Below are 8,459 nucleotides of genomic sequence, written 5' to 3'. Positions count from 1 at the left end.
AGTTTGCTTTTTAAAAATCAACATTTGATTTAAGAAAATTTATATTTTCATTCTAGAAGGGTTACCTTGCTGTCACTATAGAATTAGCAGCAGTCCAGCATTATGCAAGTATAGATTTTAAAAAATATACTGAACTTGAAAGAACACACTGAAGAATAAGCTAAACAATGTAAAGGTGTAAAAACAGCAATAAATAAGAACAGGAAACCTAATTGGCATGTTCTTCTTAGGAAGAGAGAGCTGACAGGTGATTTAATATTCGATCTTCCTATGTTAAAAATTTTAGCTCATTCAGATATTCACGGTCTTAAAGTGGTCAGCATCACAGGAATTACTTCTACATAAAATTTTTTCCTCTTACTCTGTTTTAACAAATCTGTACTCTTATTCACAGACATTCAAAAAACAACATTCTGTCATCAAATTCTAAGTAAATTTGAGAGGATTGTGAGTGAGAATTGATACATTATATTCACATTTTTAAAAGACAAATAAAAATGTTGACATGAATATGCTGATTGGGCACATCATGAGCACAAAGGGCAGAATTTATTTTATAAGGTTGTGGCCTTTCCTATCAACCTAGAGAGAGTTGTGCACACAGTGCTGTCCTGGATTCCCACAATAAAGAAAATTTTCACAATGTCTGGAGGACTTAATGTCCTACAAATGCAGAGGACTTTCTTAAAGTCCTTGCAGCAGGAATCCACTTAGGTAGCATCAGCCTGGGCTTGCAGTCAGAGCAGAATATCTACAAAAGGAGAGGTGGTGACATCTACACCATAAATCTGAGAATCATCTGCTGCCAGATCCTGCCATTGTTGCTATTAAAAACCCAGTGAGGTCACTGAAGTTTGCAGTTGCCACTAGGGTCACTTTTATTGAGGGGAGCACTCTAAAAACCTTCACTAACCACATGTAGGCAGACTTCTGGGAGGTGCATCTTCTGGTGGTTACTGATCTTAGGATTGACCACAAACCTCTCACAGAGGTGCCTTGTGTAAACCTGCCCATGAATGCACTTTTCAACACAGATTATGTTAGGGACATTGCAGTCTTCTGTGTTGGGCGGCTCATGCTGTGGGTCTGATTGGTGGATGCTGGCCTGGGGATTTCTGCACATGCTTGGCACCATCTCCTGTGAATACCCAAGGGAGCTCATACCTGATACCTACTTCTATAGAGATCCTGAAGAGATGAAAAAGAAAGAAGCCTGCTGCAGAAAACACTGTGACCAAAGAGGTATTTCAGGGTAAATATTTCAGGGACTGTTATAGCTCCCGAGGTTACTGCAACTTGGCCCAAGGTAGTGGGTTGGTTTGCAGTGTGCTGGCACGTTCTGTACCTGTTCTGCAGGTATTTATTAAAGACTAGCTGCAGCTCCTGATGTTCATGCCACTAAAAGGGGAGGAACAACCACTGAGTGGCCTCCAGCTATTGGCCTACAGGCTCTTAAACAGAAAATGGAACAGTGATTAGAAATTATGTGACTCAGCTGAGAGGTCATGAACTAAATCAATATGGATTAATGTCTGCCTGCAGAAGTTTTATTTATTTAATTTTCTTTTCAGGGTATAAAAAATTAATTCCACCATTTTAAAATCTAGAGATATTATGCAAAGATTCAGATTTCAGCTCTTGACTGACTCCTAGAGAGGGCTTTGTTTTCCCACCTAGGCACAGTTGAGATCTCCTGCTTTCCAGGAAGCTGGTGCTCTCCAGGTTTCCAGTCTCCACCCACTTGCTTCCTGTCAATGAGCACGCCCCCTCCTTCAGTGCTGTTCATTATCCTAGTGCACCATTGTTTTTTTCAAATTCAAGGAAGTCTTTTTAGTTTACTTCATTTGTGATAAGTGTCAGCCCTTAGAGACATTGATGCTTTTGGCTATGGATGCCAGTAGTATCCTCTTTTATAAAATCATAGAGATAAGTTAGAGATCTTTTTCATATCAAATATTCTATGATCATATCATATATTTCGATTTATATAAGCATACATAAGGAAGATGGATTAAGTGGAATAGGGGCAGATGTTTGGTGGGCGTGAGGACAAACTACTAGAAGAAAATGTGAAACACTGAACTCTATTATCTAATGGAAATTTTAAACCCTTTATGCATGAATGATAATCAGTAGAACACATCTGTAGAACATCTTAGTATCTTTAAAAAAGCTGTCACCTAGAAATTTCTTTGAGGCCATTTCATGAAACTCTGATTTAGATAAAAATATAGATAGTAGGTGATAGATTATTCCCTTTGGGATGAGGTCCACTGTGGAGGGTGTGAGGGGTAAATTAAGGGCCTTTTTCTGGCTGTATAATTCTATTTTTCGTCAGAACTATGACGTTTTCTAAAAGAGTACAATAGTCCTGCCTTGTCTGCAGGCGCTATGTCTCAAGATTCCCATTGGATGCCTGTGTCCTACATGTACCATGGAAGATGGAAGAACAGTAGAGTAACCCAGAACACTGCAGTACTGTATTAATGAGATTCAGGAATGACCTTCTTAGTCCTTATAGGTGCAATCTTCTGGAGTAAGACCTTTTAATAAGAAAACTTCAGGTTTCTTCTTTGTGTACACAATACCAGTGTTATGATTATTTTATCATTAGTAAGAGTTTCAACAGGTTTTGGAAAATTATTTGCTTGAGTCTTGGAGATGAAGGAGAAGGTAGTCATTGTAGGAGTCATCTTATAATGATGAATAGTAATATACTAAGCCCATGGCACTATTAAGTCAGGAGAAAAGAAACCAAAGTATGTCTAGATGATCATTTTATTGAATACCAGAAAACAAAATGCAAACTGTTAGGTGTTTGGGTAGCACATTTTTATAGTAAACTTTTTTTCCCCTTTGATACCAGGGATCGAACTCAGGACCTTGCATTTGCCAGGCAGGCATAGTGCCACTGAGCTTCATTGCCAGCCCTATATTAAACTTTTTTAAGGGGAGCAAAATTTGCCCTGTCAAGAGCTAGTTATATTCTTTGCCTTATTTAACATTCAAACTATAGCATTTGACCTTCATTTTCATCCTATGTAATATTGGTAGTTATTAACAGTTATTTTATGTGATAATTTTAAAATTAGACAAAATTGCCAGCCATAGTACTGCAATTGCCTTTCATCAGGAAGTGAGAGGAATTCTGTCTGGGCAAATGAGGCATCATTTTAGGTTCATAAAATGGAAAAATGAATCTGGCTGTTTTTGGTTTCATTTTATTTTAGTTTTAGTCCCCACTCTCTGAACTCTTTGGCTTAACTGTTTATCAGTATATAATCCCCAATAAAATATAGCTGCATTTTATTTAAGGATAAAGACCCTCTAGACATGAAATCATTTCCAGATAAAAGCCAGATATTCTTTGTTCACATAGGTTATTTTCTGTTCATACTCTGCTCATCCTGTGCTTTTATCTTTCTGTTGAATGCGTTCTCTATTACATCCTAGTTAATGCACGCTTTTGTGAATATTGTGTGATGATAAAAGTGCGATGTTAAGTTGAATAGTCAGACTTATAACTCAATAATGGCATTTGTAGTGCAGACTTGTTGCTGACAATGTTGGAGCATACTGTCTTCCTTAGAAATACAGGGTCAGTTAAACATAGTGATTTTGAACTTTACTTTTTGCATTGTGGTAATTTTTGAAACAAAGGATTATTTTCCTGTATATTTGAAGGCGGAGCTTTAATAATAATAATACTTTCTAACATTTTCATTTGTTGTTATAGTTTGCATTTTGTCTAAATTATTACTTTTAATCATCTCCATAGTCTTGTAAATTGAATATTAGTAATCCCATTTTACAGCTGAAAACTTGAGGATCAAGAATATTATGTCAGGGGCTGGGGATTTAGCTCAGTGGTTTCGCCGCCTGCTGTACAACAAGGACCTGAGTTCGATCCCGGGTACAAAAAAAAGAATATTATGTTATACCAAACCTGGAGAACTAAGTGATTGATTTCTTGTGTCTTTATACAAGACTGGTAATTGCTACAGTATTTTCTTGAAAACTTGGTTTTCCTTTTTTACCTCTTTATTGCTTCAAAAGACCACTGAAATTTTGTGTATTCTTTTTTCCCTCAATTCCTCTAGCAAAACTGCCTTTTCCTTGCTCTGCTTGATTCTTTTGCTTGATTCAGATGGAAATCATGAATCTGCAAAGCACAGTTCTGCCAGCAGTCCTAATGTCATGTTGGATACCCACAGCTAATACACCCAGCTGCTAGTCACTGCTGCTGCTGCTGGCCATCACCATCCAATCACAACTCGTGCTGGACACCATAGGTCAGTGATGGTGAACCTTTTTGCTGTGGTATCCTTGCCATAAGTTTGGCACCATTGCCATAGGCTACTTCTTCTGGGAGCCATGTCTCCACCACTGGTCTTCATTGACTGCTGGTCTCCGGAGCTCTTTGGTGTTAACAGCTCTGTTTATTCTCTTTGTCTACACTACTCAGGATAAAAATCCGAAGTAGATTTACAGGACTTTTGGCTCCCACACTATTGGAGAAATAAATCACAAGAAGGTTTACAGAATACCTAAGCAAGTCTTTATTTTAACAGGGCCTATGCTGTAGCACCAGGTCGCCTAGTACACAGGAGAGAGAGCCCTTTTAGACTAAAACCCAAGGACTATGTGGAAAGTGCTACTCATGTAGTAGCTCGGAGGCCTGTTTCAGTGAGGATGAGGGCTGAAACAGGGAATCTTCTGGAAGGCTTACTATGAATGCTGGATATGTAAATAAGGGGCCCAGATTCCTCCCTTTCTGATCTTAGCTACTCTGGGGTGCCCTCTCCTCTCCTCTTCAAAAATGAAGCAGTATCTTCTGAAGTGGCTGGAGCTGGGGAGGGGCACCCTACTTCCTGACTGGCTACACTCTTGTTGGAATGGAAAAATGGTGGTTTGACAGTCAGAGAGAACACAGAAGCAAACTGTTCCAGTCCACTGGGGTGCAAGGGGAAGCAAAGGGAAGCAAGGAGGAGTGGCAGACAGCTACTAGCTAAGCCACACCCGCTCCGGCCAGCAGGAGTAAATGAGTCAGGCAAGCCTAGTTTGTCTCAGCATGATCTTCATCCATCAGAAACCTTAATATACTTCTATGGGATTAGAAGCCAACTTTCTGTCCTTAATAAAGAGACAGTTCTCAAAAGCATTTTTCTTTTGAGAAAAAGTTTCACAATAGTAAAAATAAGAGATTTCTAAGGGACTCTTGAAGGAGATAGGCTTCTTTCATCCAGACAATAAATTTAAGGCAAGGAACAATTACTGATTATTGTAGGAGACTAGAATATGCCTCCCAAAATATGAAGGATTATTGAACTAAAGATAGTTAAGATGCACCAGATTAAGAAAGCTCTGCCTTTCCTCCATTTTCACCAATGCAGGACAAGGAGTTACAAAGACAGAAGTTATCTTATCTACCTTCATCTACCAGGGAGAATAAAAGCCACTGGAGATAGCTTTAGAGCTTCTTCAGCCTTGAGATTATATCTGAGGAATTTATTTTAACAAGCTTTACTAAATAAACTTTCCCTTCAAATGTTTTTGTCTTCCCCTCAATTTGTCAGCTGATTTGAAGTCTGTTTCATTTGTTGTGTTACTTTAACAGCTTTCTGTCTCGGTTACAGATGCAGCTTTTGTGTGGATGTTGAGTGTTCCCCAGTGGCCTTTAAAAGCTTGGTGCTGGGTGGCTGCACTGGAAGGTGATGGTCTTCAGGAGGCAGGATCTAGTAGATGGCCTCTATATCCTTGAGGATTTTCCTTTGAAGGAGGTTTTGGAATCCCAATCTCTTCCTCAGTTCTTTTTGTTCCCTGGTTTGTGATGTGAAGAAATTTGCTCCTCCCTGCACTCTTGCTTGTATGTACTACTTCATCACAGGCTCAGAGCAATGAGATGATCAGTCTTTGACTGGAACCTGCAAAACTGTGAACCAACAAATCTTTTCCCTTTATAAGTTGATTTCTCAGATACTTTGTTATCATAACAGGAAGTTGACTAATGTATCTGCTATATAAACTGAAATTCAAACTCGTTTCTTTGAGAGCTGCTCATTCTTTGGGTGTCGCCCATGAAAATATGGAATATACATATTAATAAAGTTCTGTTTTTCTCTTATTTTTTATAGCAGTAGTCTGTTCCAATAATTAACCTATAGGAGCTATAATTTTTATCTACCTGTATCTCACTCATCAATTGGTCCATCCATTTTTCCATCATTTTATCCATCTGTCTTAGAATTGTAATTTAGAAAAGAGATATTTTTACTGGTGCATATTGTAGTACAGAATAATGAGATTCGTGATGATATATTGGTGTATGTGTATAACATTTTGATTATTTTTATCTCTACTAATCTTCTTTCTCTTCTAAACCTCACTCATCCTGATCCTTTTCACTATCACTAACAGACCACCTTCTAATTCCCATTTTCTCTTAGCAGAAAAATATTTTTTTACTAATGGGCAAAATATTGTCAGGCCTTTTTTTGTAGTGTACACTAATTAGGAATCTATATTAAGTTTTCCTATTAGATTATACGTTTAACATTTTCAAAAAGTAAATGAGCTACATCAATAGGAACAAGAGTTTGTAAGATTATGTCTCAAGCATGTAAACAAAATACAAACATGCCAGAAGGTACATATTTTGAAAATAGTTAAATTTACTAGCTTATATAATTTATAGGAATAATATATATCATATTAAGCAATAATCTATGAATGATAATAATGTCATATCCAGGAAACTTTATTGTTTTTTGTTTTGTTTTGTTTTGTTTTTGATTTGTTTTTGGTACTGGGAATCAAACTCCAGTCCTTGCACTTGAGCAGCAGACCGCAAAACCACTGAGCTAAATCCCTGGCCCTCCAGGAAACTTTATGAGAGAACATTTACTTGTGGGTTATGGTTGCCACTGAGGGTATTAAATGTTGTGCAAGTTTGAGTTGGTTTTTGCATGGGTTGCAGTGTCCTAAGGCTCTAAAGAAAGCTCTGAAGCACAGAGAGGAGTCCTGGTGGAATCTCACACCATGTAGGATACTGTCCATTATAGCTTTAAGTAAATTTAAAGCTGGATTAAAGAGACTTGGGGCATGGCATCTATAGCAAATTATACCACTCATGGCCCATGTTGAATTATCTCTGCTTTTGACTCTAGATGAGGAAAGTAGACTACATTCACTAAATATGACTGAAAGTTCAGTAAGCACAAAGTTTAGAATGTTCAGTAAACCGAGTGGTCATTCCAGTTGCTACAGCTAGTTCCAGGGCTATAACGTATATGCATCATTTCCTTCCTCTACCACTCAATTTAAATTTCTCTTATCCTTAGCTAGGACTTCAGTAGTCTTGATTGCTTATTTGGCAAGTGTGCCAATTTCACTCCTGAGGCATCAGAACCCATTTTATAATGTCCTTATTAAGTTTCAATTGATGTAATTTTACATTTTTATGAAGAGATTTTCCACACAAAGTTGGAAGAATTTGTGTGGAATAAAATGTGAAGTTCTCTGTTGGAAGAATTTCTCCTCACTACTGTCCTTCAGAGTCATTCATAGGTCAAAGGTATAAGGTGACTGCAGTTTATTCATGGCTTACACCAAAAGCTTGAGTCAATCTTTCTATAAACCAGTCCCAAAGTTTCTCCTACAAGGGCACATGTATGAAGTGAGGTAGATGCCTCAGTGAAAAAGAGGTAGATAACATAATATCTAGTCCATTTGTTTGTGTAAATAATTTATCCCTTTATATCTGCTTGATATAATCCTAAATATGCCATTTTAATGAACTTATGAACATAATTTTACTGGAATTTATTACTGAAATTGTTTGACCTTAAAATATGCGGTCTGACAATACCCAGCTCATAGTACCCCATGATCTTCTCCTCTAGGATATGATACTGTGCCAGGAACTATTGTACACATCCTGTTTTTCTGCAGAAGAGCTCATGGCCTTCCTTTGATTCCTGAAAGCTCTGTGCTGTGACTCTTTGGGGGCTTGTCAGTGACAGTATGCACTCCAAGTTCACCACAGTGTCTCTACAACCCCAGTATCTGCTGGATTACCTGGTCCAGGTGAGAACATAAAGTGACAACTATCTATAAGGCACTCTTGTTGTTAGTCCTACACAAAATCTATGGACCAACCAAATGGACTTTTAAATCTAAATGAAAGGTGAACTGGCTGTATTAGTTTTCCAAGGCTGTATTAACAGATTACCATAAACTTAACAGCTCAAACAACCAATTTGTTGTGGGTCAACAATGCAGATACAGGTAAACTGAGTCTTTTGATCAGGGTCTTGTCTGGCTGAAATCAGTGTGTTAGATGGTCTTGGCTTAGATTTGGGTTGATAAGGGATCATAATTTCTTATTGTCAAAATAGACACCAGCCTTCTATTTACCAGCTGTTTACTTTTGTCAGTTTTATAATTTAACACTGATTTCT

At 37.8% G+C, this 8,459-nt stretch overlaps 1 pseudogene; it reads left to right on the top strand.

Moving 5' to 3' along the window:
• Window positions 1-642: 642 nt before the first annotated feature.
• On the top strand, window positions 643-1,387 carry LOC110351127 (small ribosomal subunit protein uS2B pseudogene; annotated as a pseudogene).
• Window positions 1,388-8,459: the final 7,072 nt, after the last annotated feature.

Source organism: Heterocephalus glaber, unplaced genomic scaffold (genome assembly GCF_053883595.1).
Source record: "Heterocephalus glaber isolate CG9 unplaced genomic scaffold, H.glaber_assembly_v1.0 deba00001463, whole genome shotgun sequence".
Taxonomy (NCBI): domain Eukaryota; kingdom Metazoa; phylum Chordata; class Mammalia; order Rodentia; family Bathyergidae; genus Heterocephalus; species Heterocephalus glaber.
This window is presented reverse-complemented; position numbering and strand designations above follow the sequence as displayed.